Source organism: Triticum aestivum, chromosome 1D (genome assembly GCF_018294505.1).
Source record: "Triticum aestivum cultivar Chinese Spring chromosome 1D, IWGSC CS RefSeq v2.1, whole genome shotgun sequence".
Taxonomy (NCBI): domain Eukaryota; kingdom Viridiplantae; phylum Streptophyta; class Magnoliopsida; order Poales; family Poaceae; genus Triticum; species Triticum aestivum.
This window is the reverse complement of record NC_057796.1, coordinates 73,282,084-73,299,766: the sequence shown is the minus strand read 5'-3', so window position 1 is coordinate 73,299,766 and position 17,683 is coordinate 73,282,084. Positions and strand designations below refer to the sequence as shown.

At 39.6% G+C, this 17,683-nt stretch overlaps 1 long non-coding RNA gene across 22 annotated transcripts in view; it reads right to left on the bottom strand.

The window, feature by feature from the left end:
* The window catches only part of LOC123180378 (uncharacterized), a 42,609-nt gene extending 26,682 nt beyond the window's left edge, over positions 1-15,927 (bottom strand). For 3 of the 22 annotated variants that reach the window (XR_006490925.1, XR_006490926.1, XR_006490928.1), the window contains exons 1-12: positions 14,296-15,921; positions 13,159-13,555; positions 12,036-12,432; positions 10,914-11,310; positions 9,791-10,187; positions 8,668-9,064; positions 7,545-7,941; positions 6,423-6,819; positions 5,300-5,696; positions 4,176-4,572; positions 3,053-3,449; positions 1,929-2,325 (exon numbers count right to left, since the gene is read on the bottom strand). This is a non-coding gene — a long non-coding RNA (uncharacterized lncRNA). Of the gene's footprint in view, positions 86-811; positions 1,203-1,928; positions 2,326-3,052; positions 3,450-4,175; positions 4,573-5,299; positions 5,697-6,422; positions 6,820-7,544; positions 7,942-8,667; positions 9,065-9,790; positions 10,188-10,913; positions 11,311-12,035; positions 12,433-13,158; positions 13,556-14,295 lie in introns of all 22 variants that reach the window. The other 19 variants (XR_006490923.1, XR_006490919.1, XR_006490930.1 and 16 more) reach the window with 17 other exon arrangements.
* Between the last annotated feature and the right edge of the window lie 1,756 nt (positions 15,928-17,683).

The window sequence follows — 17,683 nt, the reverse complement described above, 5'->3', positions numbered from 1 at the left end:
CTATGTGATGCTCGAGCTCCGACTCTTCATTCGATCATCAATTCTCAGGTTTGTTCATCTTCTGCGTACCTCAATTTCGTGGCTTCTGGAACAAACAGATATGCGTAGTTGGGATGTTAGATTCTCCATGAATGTGGTTAGAGCCTTAGACTAATGATGTGACGCAAGACCATTGCATAGCTACCTCTACTCTGATCGGATTTATACACCAAGGTTAATCTTATTTGCAAAGCTATAAAAAATTATCTACATTATCTTTACAACAAAAATGCTTAACTGTGTATTTATGGAATTGTACAAAATTTATTTACATATTCATCATAGCAAAAATGTGTCATTGATTATGCACATTACATAGGTGAATTAATCTCCAAATTTGGATGCCAATGGATTATTCACCCAAATGAAGCATGTGGAATCAAGAATAACCAAAAGAATCACAAACTCGCTTCTGTCCCATAATATAAGACGTTTTTGGCATTGTGTACTGCCAGAAAACGTCATATATTATCAAACAGAGGGAGCATAATGGAACCATATCTGGATCATTTATGTCTCTTAACTTCCTCGGGTTGCTATTGGGTGATTTTTTAAGGATTTTTCTTTCACAACAATAGCTATAATAGATTTGTTACAACAAAATATTCAAATGATCATGTTGTGATTGTCGCAAACTAACTACAAAGAAAACTGACAAGAACTTTCATATTATATTTAATCTGTAGTGAAAATTGTGGTATATATCTATAAATTCTAACCCCTGGTAAGCATATTCTACTAATTTGAACAGGAACTTCCATATTATACTTACTCTGGTCCTTCCTTCCCTGTCGTCGGCAAGGCACCCGCTGCTCGAGCAGTCTAGGAGAAGAAGAGTAGGGCAGATTCAAATCAGCAGCATGAGGGATAAGGCGGCCATGACTAAGGTGACATATTGAGGAGCAGGACGCAGCGATAGGGAGGCAGAGATTGCTACTTCGGCCTTCGTCCACTTCTTCGCCCTGCACATGCATATCTTCCCGCACCTTTCCTCCAAGCTAGGATGAATGTAACCACGGTCCAGCGGCAACAACTTAGTTCTGAGAAACATCCGCCCACAAGCCACCATAGCTGACGGCTATGTGATGCTCGAGCTCCGACTCTTCATTCGATCATCAATTCTCAGGATTGTTCATCTTCTGCGTACCTCAATTTCTTGGCTTCTGGAACAAACAGATATGCGTAGTTGGGATGTTAGATTCTGCATGAATGTGGTTAGAGCCTTAGACTAATGATGTGACGCAAGACCATTGCATAGCTACCTCTACTCTGATCGGATTTATACACCAAGGTTAATCTTATTTGCAAAGCTATAAAAAATTATCTACATTATCTTTACAACAAAAATGCTTAACTGTGTATTTATGGAATTGCACAAAATTTATTTAGATATTCATCATAGCAAAAATGTGTCATTGATTATGCACATTACATAGGTGAATTAATCTCCAAATTTGGATGCCAATGGATTATTCACCCAAATGAAGCATGTGGAATCAAGAATAACCAAAAAAATCACAAACTCGCTTCTGTCCCATAATATAAGACGTTTTTGGCATTGTGTACTGCCAGAAAACGTCATATATTATCGAACAGAGGGAGCATAATGGAACCATATTCTGATCATTTATGTCTCTTAACTTCCTTGGGTTGCTATTGGGTGATTTTTTAAGGATTTTTCTTTCACAACAATAGCTATAATAGATTTGTTACAACAAAATATTCAAATGATCATGTTGTGATTGTCGCAAACTAACTACAAAGAAAACTGACAAGAACTTTCATATTATATTTAATCTGTAGTGAAAATTGTGGTATATATCTATAAATTCTAACACCTGGTAAGCATATTCTACTAATTTGAACAGGAACTTCCATATTATACTTACTCTGGTCCTTCCTTCCCTGTCGTCGGCAAGGCACCCGCTGAAGCGCTCGAGCAGTCTAGGAGAAGAAGATTAGGGCAGATTCAAATCAGCAGCATGAGGGATAAGGCGGCCATGACTAAGGTGACATATTGAGGAGCAGGACGCAGCGATAGGGAGGCAGAGATTGCTTCTTCAGCCTTCGTCCACTTCTTCGCCTTGCACATGCATACCCACCCACACCGTTGCCTCCAAGCTAGGATGAACGTAACCACGGTCCAGCGGCAAAAACATAGGTCTGAGACACATCCGCCTACAATCCACCGTAGCTGACAGCTATGTGATGCTCGAGCTCCGACTCTTCTTTGGATCATCAGTTCTCAGGTTTGTTCATCTTCTGCGTACCTCAATTTCGTGGCTTCTGCAACAAACAGATATGCGTAGTTGAGATGTTAGATTCTCCATGAATGTGGTTAGAGCCTTAGACTAATGATGTGACGCAAGACCATTGCATAGCTACCTCTACTCTGATCGGATTTATACACCAAGGTTAATCTTATTTGCAAAGCTATAAAAAATTATCTACATTATCTTTACAACAAAAATTCTTAACTATGTATTTATGGAATTGTACAAAATTTATTTACATATTCATCATAGCAAAAATGTGTCATTGATTATGCACATTACATAGGTGAATTAATCTCCAAATTTGGATGCCAATGGATTATTCACCCAAATGAAGCATGTGGAATCAAGAATAACCGAAAATAATCACAAACTCGCTTCTGTCCCATAATATAAGACGTTTTTGGCATTGTGTACTGCCAGAAAACGTCATATATTATCGAACAGAGGGAGCATAATGGAACCATATCTGGATCATTTATGTCTCTTAACTTCCTCGGGTTGCTATTGGGTGATTTTTTAAGGATTTTTCTTTCACAACAATAGCTATAATAGATTTGTTACAACAAAATATTCAAATGGTCATGTTGTGATTGTCGCAAACTAACTACAAAGAAAACTAACAAGAACTTTCATATTATATTTAATCTGTAGTGAAAATTGTGGTATATATCTATAAATTCTAACACCTAGTAAGCATATTCTACTAATTTGAACAGGAACTTCCATATTATACTTACTCTGGTCCTTCCTTCCCTGTCGTCGGCAAGGCACCCGCTGAAGCGCTCGAGCAGTCTAGGAGAAGAAGAGTAGGGCAGATTCAAATCAGCAGCATGAGGGATAAGGCGGCCATGACTAAGGTGACATATTGAGGAGCAGGACGCAGCGATAGGGAGGCAGAGATTGCTTCTTCGGCCTTCGTCCACTTCTTCGCCTTGCACATGCATACCCACCCACACCGTTGCCTCCAAGCTAGGATGAACGTAACCACGGTCCAGCGGCAAAAACTTAGGTGTGAGACACATCCGCCTACAAGCCACCATAGCTGACAGCTATGTGATGCTCGAGCTCCGACTCTTCTTTGGATCATCAGTTCTCAGGTTTGTTCATCTTCTGCGTACCTCAATTTCGTGGCTTCTGGAACAAACAGATATGCGTAGTTGGGATGTTAGATTCTCCATGAATGTGCTTAGAGCCTTGGACTAATGATGTGACGCAAGACCATTGCATAGCTACCTCTACTCTGATCGGATTTATACACCAAGGTTAATCTTATTTGCAAAGCTATAAAAAATTATCTACATTATCTTTACAACAAAAATGCTTAACTGTGTATTTATGGAATTGTACAAAATTTATTTACATATTCATCATAGCAAAAATGTGTCATTGATTATGCACATTACATAGGTGAATTAATCTCCAAATTTGGATGCCAATGGATTATTCACCCAAATGAAGCATGTGGAATCAAGAATAACCAAAAAAATCACAAACTCGCTTCTGTCCCATAATATAAGACGTTTTTGGCATTGTGTACTGCCAGAAAACGTCATATATTATCGAACAGAGGGAGCATAATGGAACCATATTCTGATCATTTATGTCTCTTAACTTCCTTGGGTTGCTATTGGGTGATTTTTTAAGGATTTTTCTTTCACAACAATAGCTATAATAGATTTGTTACAACAAAATATTCAAATGATCATGTTGTGATTGTCGCAAACTAACTACAAAGAAAACTGACAAGAACTTTCATATTATATTTAATCTGTAGTGAAAATTGTGGTATATATCTATAAATTCTAACACCTGGTAAGCATATTCTACTAATTTGAACAGGAACTTCCATATTATACTTACTCTGGTCCTTCCTTCCCTGTCGTCGGCAAGGCACCCGCTGAAGCGCTCGAGCAGTCTAGGAGAAGAAGATTAGGGCAGATTCAAATCAGCAGCATGAGGGATAAGGCGGCCATGACTAAGGTGACATATTGAGGAGCAGGACGCAGCGATAGGGAGGCAGAGATTGCTTCTTCAGCCTTCGTCCACTTCTTCGCCTTGCACATGCATACCCACCCACACCGTTGCCTCCAAGCTAGGATGAACGTAACCACGGTCCAGCGGCAAAAACATAGGTCTGAGACACATCCGCCTACAATCCACCGTAGCTGACAGCTATGTGATGCTCGAGCTCCGACTCTTCTTTGGATCATCAGTTCTCAGGTTTGTTCATCTTCTGCGTACCTCAATTTCGTGGCTTCTGCAACAAACAGATATGCGTAGTTGAGATGTTAGATTCTCCATGAATGTGGTTAGAGCCTTAGACTAATGATGTGACGCAAGACCATTGCATAGCTACCTCTACTCTGATCGGATTTATACACCAAGGTTAATCTTATTTGCAAAGCTATAAAAAATTATCTACATTATCTTTACAACAAAAATTCTTAACTATGTATTTATGGAATTGTACAAAATTTATTTACATATTCATCATAGCAAAAATGTGTCATTGATTATGCACATTACATAGGTGAATTAATCTCCAAATTTGGATGCCAATGGATTATTCACCCAAATGAAGCATGTGGAATCAAGAATAACCGAAAATAATCACAAACTCGCTTCTGTCCCATAATATAAGACGTTTTTGGCATTGTGTACTGCCAGAAAACGTCATATATTATCGAACAGAGGGAGCATAATGGAACCATATCTGGATCATTTATGTCTCTTAACTTCCTCGGGTTGCTATTGGGTGATTTTTTAAGGATTTTTCTTTCACAACAATAGCTATAATAGATTTGTTACAACAAAATATTCAAATGGTCATGTTGTGATTGTCGCAAACTAACTACAAAGAAAACTAACAAGAACTTTCATATTATATTTAATCTGTAGTGAAAATTGTGGTATATATCTATAAATTCTAACACCTAGTAAGCATATTCTACTAATTTGAACAGGAACTTCCATATTGTACTTACTCTGGTCCTTCCTTCCCTGTCGTCGGCAAGGCACCCGCTGAAGCGCTCGAGCAGTCTAGGAGAAGAAGAGTAGGGCAGATTCAAATCAGCAGCATGAGGGATAAGGCGGCCATGACTAAGGTGACATATTGAGGAGCAGGACGCAGCGATAGGGAGGCAGAGATTGCTTCTTCGGCCGTCGTCCACTTCTTCGCCTTGCACATGCATACCCACCCACACCGTTGCCTCCAAGCTAGGATGAACGTAACCACGGTCCAGCGGCAAAAACTTAGGTGTGAGACACATCCGCCTACAAGCCACCATAGCTGACAGCTATGTGATGCTCGAGCTCCGACTCTTCTTTGGATCATCAGTTCTCAGGTTTGTTCATCTTCTGCGTACCTCAATTTCGTGGCTTCTGGAACAAACAGATATGCGTAGTTGGGATGTTAGATTCTCCATGAATGTGGTTAGAGCTTTAGACTAATGATGTGACGCAAGACCATTGCATAGCTACCTCTACTCTGATCGGATTTATACACCAAGGTTAATCTTATTTGCAAAGCTATAAAAAATTATCTACATTATCTTTACAACAAAAATGCTTAACTGTGTATTTATGGAATTGTACAAAATTTATTTACATATTCATCATAGCAAAAATGTGTCATTGATTATGCACATTACATAGGTGAATTAATCTCCAAATTTGGATGCCAATGGATTATTCACCCAAATGAAGCATGTGGAATCAAGAATAACCAAAAAAATCACAAACTCGCTTCTGTCCCATAATATAAGACGTTTTTGGCATTGTGTACTGCCAGAAAACGTCATATATTATCGAACAGAGGGAGCATAATGGAACCATATCTGGATCATTTATGTCTCTTAACTTCCTCGGGTTGCTATTGGGTGATTTTTTAAGGATTTTTCTTTCACAACAATAGCTATAATAGATTTGTTACAACAAAATATTCAAATGATCATGTTTTGATTGTCGCAAACTAACTACAAAGAAAACTGACAAGAACTTTCATATTATATTTAATCTGTAGTGAAAATTGTGGTATATATCTATAAATTCTAACCCCTGGTAAGCATATTCTACTAATTTGAACAGGAACTTCCATATTATACTTACTCTGGTCCTTCCTTCCCTGTCGTCCGCAAGGCACCCGCTGAAGCGCTCGAGCAGTCTAGGAGAAGAAGAGTAGGGCAGATTCAAATCAGCAGCATGAGGGATAAGGCGGCCATGACTAAGGTGACATATTGAGGAGCAGGACGCAGCGATAGGGAGGCAGAGATTGCTTCTTCGGCCTTCGTCCACTTCTTCGCCTTGCACATGCATACCCACCCACACCGTTGCCTCCAAGCTAGGATGAACGTAACCATGGTCCAGCGGCAAAAACTTAGGTGTGAAACACATCCGCCTACAAGCCACCATAGCTGACAGCTATGTGATGCTCGAGCTCCGACTCTTCTTTGGATCATCAGTTCTCAGGTTTGTTCATCTTCTGCGTACCTCAATTTCGTGGCTTCTGGAACAAACAGATATGCGTAGTTGGGATGTTAGATTCTCCATGAATGTGGTTAGAGCCTTAGACTAATGATGTGTCGCAAGACCATTGCATAGCTACCTCTACTCTGATCGGATTTATACACCAAGGTTAATCTTATTTGCAAAGCTATAAAAAATTATCTACATTATCTTTACAACAAAAATGCTTAACTGTGTATTTATGGAATTGTACAAAATTTATTTACATATTCATCATAGCAAAAATGTGTCATTGATTATGCACATTACATAGGTGAATTAATCTCCAAATTTGGATGCCAATGGATTATTCACCCAAATGAAGCATGTGGAATCAAGAATAACCAAAAGAATCACAAACTCGCTTCTCTCCCATAATATAAGACGTTTTTGGCATTGTGTACTGCCAGAAAACGTCATATATTATCGAACAGAGGGAGCATAATGGAACCATATCTGGATCATTTATGTCTCTTAACTTCCTCGGGTTGCTATTGGGTGATTTTTTAAGGATTTTTCTTTCACAACAATAGCTATAATAGATTTGTTACAACAAAATATTCAAATGATCATGTTGTGATTGTCGCAAACTAACTACAAAGAAAACTGACAAGAACTTTCATATTATATATAATCTGTAGTGACAAATTGGTATATATCTATAAATTCTAACCCCTGGTAAGCATATTCTACTAATTTGAACAGGAACTTCCATATTATACTTACTCTGGTCCTTCCTTCCCTGTCGTCGGCAAGGCACCCGCTGAAGCGCTCGAGCAGTCTAGGAGAAGAAGAGTAGGGCAGATTCAAATCAGCAGCATGAGGGATAAGGCGGCCATGACTAAGGTGACATATTGAGGAGCAGGACGCAGCGATAGGGAGGCAGAGATTGCTTCTTTGGCCTTCGTCCACTTCTTCGCCTTGCACATGCATACCCACCCACACCGTTGCCTCCAAGCTAGGATGAATGTAACCACGGTCCAGCGGCAAAAACTTAGGTGTGAGACACATCCGCCTACAAGCCACCATAGCTGACAGCTATGTGATGCTCGACCTCCGACTCTTCTTTGGTTCATCAGTTCTCAGGTTAGTTCATCTTCTGCGTACCTCAATTTCGTGGCTTCTGGAACAAACAGATATGCGTAGTTGGGATGTTAGATTCTCCATGAATGTGGTTAGAGCCTTAGACTAATGATGTGACGCAAGACCATTGCATAGCTACCTCTACTCTGATCGGATTTATACACCAAGGTTAATCTTATTTGCAAAGCTATAAAAAATTATCTACATTATCTTTACAACAAAAATGCTTAACTGTGTATTTATGGAATTGTACAAAATTTATTTACATATTCATCATAGCAAAAATGTGTCATTGATTATGCACATTACATAGGTGAATTAATCTCCAAATTTGGATGCCAATGGATTATTCACCCAAATGAAGCATGTGGAATCAAGAATAACCAAAAGAATCACAAACTCGCTTCTCTCCCATAATATAAGATGTTTTTGGCATTGTGTACTGCCAGAAAACGTCATATATTATCGAACAGAGGGAGCATAATGGAACCATATCTGGATCATTTATGTCTCTTAACTTCCTCGGGTTGCTATTGGGTGATTTTTTAAGGATTTTTCTTTCACAACAATAGCTATAATAGATTTGTTATAACAAAATATTCAAATGATCATGTTTTGATTGTCGCAAACTAACTACAAAGAAAACTGACAAGAAGTTTCACATTATATTTAATCTGTAGTGACAATTGTGGTATATATCTATAAATTCTAACCCCTGGTAAGCATATTCTACTAATTTGAACAGGAACTTCCATATTATACTTACTCTGGTCCTTCCTTCCCTGTCGTCGGCAAGGCACCCGCTGAAGCGCTCGAGCAGTCTAGGAGAAGAAGAGTAGGGCAGATTCAAATCAGCAGCATGAGGGATAAGGCGGCCATGACTAAGGTGACATATTGAGGAGCAGGACGCAGCGATAGGGAGGCAGAGATTGCTACTTCGGCCTTCGTCCACTTCTTCGCCCTGCACATGCATATCTTCCCGCACCATTTCCTCCAAGCTAGGATGAATGTAGCCACGGTCCAGCGGCAACAACTTAGGTCTGAGAAACATCCGCCCACAGGCCACCATAGCTGACGGCTATGTGATGCTCGAGCTCCGACTCTTCATTCGATCATCAATTCTCAGGTTTGTTTATCTTCTACATACCTCAATTTCGTGGCTTCTGGAACAAACAGATATGCGTAGTTGAGATGTTAGATTCTCCATGAATGTGGTTAGAGCCTTAGACTAATGATGTGACGCAAGACCATTGCATAGCTACCTCTACTCTGATCGGATTTATACACCAAGGTTAATCTTATTTGCAAAGCTATAAAAAATTATCTACATTATCTTTACAACAAAATGGCTTAACTGTGTATTTATGGAATTGTACAAAATTTATTTACATATTCATCATAGCAAAAATGTGTCATTGATTATGCACATTACATAGGTGAATTAATCTCCAAATTTGGATGCCAATGGATTATTCACCCAAATGAAGCATGTGGAATCAAGAATAACCAAAAGAATCACAAACTCGCTTCTGTCCCATAATATAAGACGTTTTTGGCATTGTGTACTGCCAGAAAACGTCATATATTATCGAACAGAGGGAGCATAATGGAACCATATCTGGATCATTTATGTCTCTTAACTTCCTCGGGTTGCTATTGGGTGATTTTTTAAGGATTTTTCTTTCACAACAATAGCTATAATAGATTTGTTACAACAAAATATTCAAATGATCATGTTGTGATTGTCGCAAACTAACTACAAAGAAAACTGACAAGAACTTTCATATTATATTTAATCTGTAGTGAAAATTGTGGTATATATCTATAAATTCTAACCCCTGGTAAGCATATTCTACTAATTTGAACAGGAACTTCCATATTATACTTACTCTGGTCCTTCCTTCCCTGTCGTCGGCAAGGCACCCGCTGAAGCGCTCGAGCAGTCTAGGAGAAGAAGAGTAGGGCAGATTCAAATCAGCAGCATGAGGGATAAGGCGGCCATGACTAAGGTGACATATTGAGGAGCAGGACGCAGCAATAGGGAGGCAGAGATTGCTTCTTCGGCCTTCGTCCACTTCTTCGCCCTGCACATGCATACCCACCCACACCGTTTCCTCCAAGCTAGGATGAATGTAACCACGGTCCAGCGGCAACAACTTAGGTCTGAGAAACATCCGCCCACAAGCCACCATAGCTGACGACTATGTGATGCTCGAGCTCCGACTCTTCATTCGATCATCAATTCTCAGGTTTGTTCATCTTCTGCGTACCTCAATTTCGTGGCTTCTGGAACAAACAGATATGCGTAGTTGGGATGTTAGATTCTCCATGAATGTGGTTAGAGCCTTAGACTAATGATGTGACGCAAGACCATTGCATAGCTACCTCTACTCTGATCGGATTTATACACCAAGGTTAATCTTATTTGCAAAGCTATAAAAAATTATCTACATTATCTTTACAACAAAAATGCTTAACTGTGTATTTATGGAATTGTACAAAATTTATTTACATATTCATCATAGCAAAAATGTGTCATTGATTATGCACATTACATAGGTGAATTAATCTCCAAATTTGGATGCCAATGGATTATTCACCCAAATGAAGCATGTGGAATCAAGAATAACCAAAAGAATCACAAACTCGCTTCTGTCCCATAATATAAGACGTTTTTGGCATTGTGTACTGCCAGAAAACGTCATATATTATCGAACAGAGGGAGCATAATGGAACCATATCTGGATCATTTATGTCTCTTAACTTCCTCGGGTTGCTATTGGGTGATTTTTTAAGGATTTTTCTTTCACAACAATAGCTATAATAGATTTGTTACAACAAAATATTCAAATGATCATGTTGTGATTGTCGCAAACTAACTACAAAGAAAACTGACAAGAAGTTTCACATTATATATAATCTGTAGTGAAAATTGTGGTATATATCTATAAATTCTAACCCCTGGTAAGCATATTCTACTAATTTGAACAGGAACTTCCATATTATACTTACTCTGGTCCTTCCTTCCCTGTCGTCGGCAAGGCACCCGCTGAAGCGCTCGAGCAGTCTAGGAGAAGAAGAGTAGGGCAGATTCAAATCAGCAGCATGAGGGATAAGGCGGCCATGACTAAGGTGACATATTGAGGAGCAGGACGCAGCGATAGGGAGGCAGAGATTGCTTCTTCGGCCTTCGTCCACTTCTTCGCCCTGCACATGCATACCCACCCACACCGTTTCCTCCAAGCTAGGATGAATGTAACCACGGTCCAGCGGCAACAACTTAGGTCTGAGAAACATCCGCCCACAAGCCACCATAGCTGACGACTATGTGATGCTCGAGCTCCGACTCTTCATTCGATCATCACTTCTCAGGTTTGTTCATCTTCTGCGTACCTCAATTTCGTGGCTTCTGGAACAAACAGATATGCGTAGTTGGGATGTTAGATTCTCCATGAATGTGGTTAGAGCCTTGGACTAATGATGTGACGCAAGACCATTGCATAGCTACCTCTACTCTGATCGGATTTATACACCAAGGTTAATCTTATTTGCAAAGCTATAAAAAATTATCTACATTATCTTTACAACAAAAATGCTTAACTGTGTATTTATGGAATTGTACAAAATTTATTTACATATTCATCATAGCAAAAATGTGTCATTGATTATGCACATTACATAGGTGAATTAATCTCCAAATTTGGATGCCAATGGATTATTCACCCAAATGAAGCATGTGGAATCAAGAATAACCAAAAGAATCACAAACTCGCTTCTGTCCCATAATATAAGACGTTTTTGGCATTGTGTACTGCCAGAAAACGTCATATATTATCGAACAGAGGGAGCATAATGGAACCATATCTGGATCATTTATGTCTCTTAACTTCCTCGGGTTGCTATTGGGTGATTTTTTAAGGATTTTTCTTTCACAACAATAGCTATAATAGATTTGTTACAACAAAATATTCAAATGATCATGTTGTGATTGTCGCAAACTAACTACAAAGAAAACTGACAAGAACTTTCATATTATATGTAATCTGTAGTGACAAATTGGTATATATCTATAAATTCTAACCCCTGGTAAGCATATTCTACTAATTTGAACAGGAACTTCCATATTATACTTACTCTGGTCCTTCCTTCCCCGTCGTCGGCAAGGCACCCGCTGAAGCGCTCGAGCAGTCTAGGAGAAGAAGAGTAGGGCAGATTCAAATCAGCAGCATGAGGGATAAGGCGGCCATGACTAAGGTGACATATTGAGGAGCAGGACGCAGCGATAGGGAGGCAGAGATTGCTTCTTTGGCCTTCGTCCACTTCTTCGCCTTGCACATGCATACCCACCCACACCGTTGCCTCCAAGCTAGGATGAATGTAACCACGGTCCAGCGGCAAAAACTTAGGTGTGAGACACATCCGCCTACAAGCCACCATAGCTGACAGCTATGTGATGCTCGAGCTCCGACTCTTCTTTGGTTCATCAGTTCTCAGGTTTGTTCATCTTCTGCGTACCTCAATTTCGTGGCTTCTGGAACAAACAGATATGCGTAGTTGGGATGTTAGATTCTCCATGAATGTGGTTAGAGCCTTAGACTAATGATGTGACGCAAGACCATTGCATAGCTACCTCTACTCTGATCGGATTTATACTCCAAGGTTAATCTTATTTGCAAAGCTATAAAAAATTATCTACATTATCTTTACAACAAAAATGCTTAACTGTGTATTTATGGAATTGTACAAAATTTATTTACATATTCATCATAGCAAAAATGTGTCATTGATTATGCACATTACATAGGTGAATTAATCTCCAAATTTGGATGCCAATGGATTATTCACCCAAATGAAGCATGTGGAATCAAGAATAACCAAAAGAATCACAAACTCGCTTCTGTCCCATAATATAAGACGTTTTTGGCATTGTGTACTGCCAGAAAACGTCATATATTATCGAACAGAGGGAGCATAATGGAACCATATCTGGATCATTTATGTCTCTTAACTTCCTCGGGTTGCTATTGGGTGATTTTTTAAGGATTTTTCTTTCACAACAATTGCTATAATAGATTTGTTACAACAAAATATTCAAATGATCATGTTGTGATTGTCGCAAACTAACTACAAAGAAAACTGACAAGAAGTTTCACATTATATTTAATCTGTAGTGACAATTGTGGTATATATCTATAAATTCTAACACCTCGTAAGCATATTCTACTAATTTGAACAGGAACTTCCATATTATACTTACTCTGGTCCTTCCTTCCCTGTCGTCGGCAAGGCACCCGCTGAAGCGCTCGAGCAGTCTAGGAGAAGAAGAGTAGGGCAGATTCAAATCAGCAGCATGAGGGATAAGGCGGCCATGACTAAGGTGACATATTGAGGAGCAGGACGCAGCGATAGGGAGGCAGAGATTGCTACTTTGGCCTTCGTCCACTTCTTCGCCCTGCACATGCATATCTTCCCGCACCATTTCCTCCAAGCTATGATGAATGTAGCCACGGTCCAGCGGCAACAACTTAGGTCTGAGAAACATCCTCCCACAAGCCACCATAGCTGACGGCTATGTGATGCTCGAGCTCCGACTCTTCATTCGATCATCAATTCTCAGGTTTGTTCATCTTCTACATACCTCAATTTCGTGGCTTCTGGAACAAACAGATATGCGTAGTTGAGATGTTAGATTCTCCATGAATGTGGTTAGAGCCTTAGACTAATGATGTGACGCATGACCATTGCATAGCTACCTCTACTCTGATTGTATTTATACACCAAGGTTAATCTTATTTGCAAAGCTATAAAAAATTATTTACATTATCTTTACAACAAAAATGCCTGACTGTGTATTTATGGAATTGTACAGAATTTATTTACATATTCATCATAGCAAAAATGTGTCATTGATTATGCACATTACATAGGTGAATTAATCTCCAAATTCGGTTATCATTAAATAGTAAGCAGACTATATGTATTTACAAATATATTGTAAGAGTACTTGACAACGACCAGGATAGGAAGGATACTTATTAGTAGATTGTAAGGGTGCGAATATTAAACTATGAAAAAGAATCTGATAGTATAATTTTCTGGAAGACATGCACTTTTGTCAGTTTATTGTTGTGGGTAATAAATAAAACCTCTATATCTCATACAACAATTTCAATTTAAAAAAACCATGACTAGATCTTCGGTACCATATGACACCTAAAACACATGTAAAATTTCAACCATTGTATGTCGACTAACACATATATACAATATTTCAATTAACAAATTAATACCATCTTGCTCGAACATGGAAAAAAAAATTGAACACTTCATGGTGATTTGAAGGAACTATAAGACTTAATCCGCATTAGAAAGGATGCTTATCATCAGCACTTACATTTGATAGGATTCCGGCAGCAACAACAATGAGGAGGGTAACAACAGTGGCCGCCCTCAGGCGCTGCTCATCTTGCTGCTATATTATTTGCCCCGCGATCTCCTTATACGAATATGTCGCCGTTACCCCATACCTCTCTTGGACCATAGCCGCTGTTCCACCCTCTCCCGTGTGCTTCAGATGCAACCGTTCTCCATTAGCCTGCCTTGGCCAACCACTGCTTTGTGATATATGCTGCCCTAGAATTGATGCCCTTCCACCAACAAGCTTAGACCCAGTAAAGTGATTTCGTCCCAGAAATTCACCAACCGGTGGTCCATGCTCCGTGAAATCCCTCACCGCTAATTGATCTCAGGAAACCCAGCGATTATAGATCAAATATGTGGAACAAGTCTTATGTTTTGATTCATCTTCGTCACATGAAACTATGCAGTAAGTTGTGCATGATGATAGGCTTCAGATGTTGTACTTGAATGATACTTTAACAAAAACAAACAAATCTTCAATGTCATAGGCACCACCTACAACACATGTAGAAATCCAACCAATTGTATGTGACATATGAACCAGATTACCATTAATAAATGAAGGCCTTCTTGCTAGGACGGGGTAACAACAAATAAAAGAAACAAACACTTCATAGTGCTACGGATGAATTATAAGCAATAATCTACCATTAGACAACAAGATTGGTTCCTCTGGGGTGCAAAAGGTTGTTCTAATTCAGAAGAAAAAAGTGTACAAAACGATTGGTGTACTGCCCTACAAAATTTGTAGAAGTGGCACGAACATTGAATCAGAACTTTTAAACTCTAGCATTAGTCAATAAGATTCCAGAAGCAAGATAAGAGAACATGGGTGTAGCTACTTCAGATGCCTTGCATTTGTATGTTCGCCAATATAGCATTGCCGGCGTTATGCATGTCTCACTTCAGGCTGATTCTTTTGCTACCTAGCTCAGCAAATGTGAATGTAAATGTAAACCTCTTTTTTTGGTCAAAGAAAAATTAGATGCAAAAAACCCTTGCTAGGTTGAGATCAACCTAATTAGGCGGATCCATATGTTCGCTTTAGTCTGTTCTCTAAGTACAAATGCCCTTTTCCACACGGAAAGTTGTAATGTGAGTATCGCTTAGCAGTAAAATTTTAAAAAACTAATTCTGAATTCAAGCTGGGAATTTTGGAGTACTTACTAATGGTAGGAGTTCGACAACACAAAAAATGAGGGTAGCAACTAAGCAGCGGCCAGCAGACACCAACATCCAGAACCTCGGCCACTGCAGCGAGCCTCAAGCAGTGAAAGTTTGATCCACGCACTCATCCAGCCTCATGCGTCTCCCAAGGATCAAATCCACCTCCCCAAGGAATTAAAATATGAAGAAAATCACCTATCTGTACCGGCACCAGTGGCCTCGCCGGCGACCACCCTCCGCCTTTCCAGCTCAGCGACGGCGAGATGCGCCCTGGCTGGTGGGCGGCGATACAACCGCAGCTCGAATCAGACCTGGAGGATCCCCTTCCTATCATTGGCCATGCACGGGCTGTCGGTGCTCCGGTCACGCGAGGGCAGGCTCGATCTGTTTTCTCCTCCGCGGTGGACAAAGAAATGGGAGAAGAGATGTACACACTCTAGGATAAGTTTACCCTGTTGTGAATTCTAAGGGGTAACGAATATATTTTAATATTATTACTTTTTTTCTAGAATTAGGTACATTTCTTACACCGGTGGGTCTACTTGCTACAGACTTTGGTAGTATTGTAGAAATATAAAGACAGACTTTGGTATTGCCACCACCACCATGGATTAGGACCATGCCAGAATGGATTGGGACCATCACACCTTGACGCATGGTTTGTTTATTTCAAGAAGATTTGTTCATTGCTTACCCAGCCAGTCAGCATGCAACAAGAAATAAAATTTGCCGATTTAAACTAAAATAACACATGAAGATAATTGGAACACGAAGGAACATGTGACGAAGCTACAAAATAGCATAAAGTAGTTTTCAATTGACAAAAAAATTAAATTGCATACAATGTTAAAAGGCAGAAATGCAAGTCCAAATAATTGTAACAGAATAACATAACAAAGCTCATTTACCAATAATGTAAAATATAACATAATTAAGGTCCCATGATTTAGCTATATAGAGCATTATTCACATTAGAAGGAAACATGTGGCTCTAATGCGCAGTAATCCCTTGAGACATTCAAAAGGTTTACCGTTAAAAATCTAAAATATATTCATAAATGAACTAATTCTCTTTAACGTATAGTAAAATATGCTTTATTTTTTTACTTCAATACAATATAACATATTTAATTATCACCTATATTTAGAATGGCAAAACATACTAACAATAAATCAAGCCGCGCAATTGCGCGGGTGCACCCGCTAGTTCTAACTAAAACGTTTGCGATGAGTGTTTTATATTTAAAAAGCGATTTAAACTGCAGCTTGGGCGCCATTAATGGAGAGGATGCGAGCAAGGTGGGCAGCCATTGAAGTCAAAGGGCTCGCTTCCTAGTGAGCCTGCGCAGCGTACAGCTCGCACGCTTCTCGGTGAGCTTGCGCATTCGAGGACAGCTTGCCCGCCTCTCGGTCAGCCTGCGCACCGGACGGCGCACGCACGCCTCCCGTTTAGTCAAGGTCAACCAGCTGTCCGCATGGCACCTCCTACAGCCATTAAAACCAAGACACGTGGCGTCACGTGAATGGTTAACAGAACGCACACGGTTTGAATTATACAAACGTTTGAGATATTAATGTGGCCGCTATTTTTTCAAAATGCCTTTGTTGGCTATCATTATTCGAGTGTGCCTTCTCCCAAAATGGACATGAAAAATACCACAGCATGTCGGTGCCATTCCATGATAGCATGTCAAGTTTCATGAATTGCAGACGAGTTTTGGATTTACTATAATTTAAAAACCAGGCATCTCAATGTTTTGCCGGCAATCAACGGCGCCCTGGTGTTTGAAATTCATACCCATTTCTTGCATGAGACCTAAGCATGCACCCAAGGACACAGACTTGATTTTTTAACCAATTTATATGCCCTGGAGCATGTGCATGTAGTTCAAATTTGAATTATGCACATAAATGCATTGAAAACTCAGTTAATGCATAAAAATGTCCGAACGAACCCCGAAAAATCATAAAACTCACACAACACTCCTGTTCTTCTATGTTGACACGAGAAAAAAATTTAAAAGCAATAAGAGGCAATGGATATTATTTCGTCCTCAAAGGTGGGACGTTCACTACCAAAAATCATCATCCTTGTTGTGAGAAGCTCCGGTTTGTGAGAAGCATATACCCAAACCTGCCCCAAATGGGACAAAAAATTTACCACGGCATGTTGATGCCACTCCATGATAGCATGC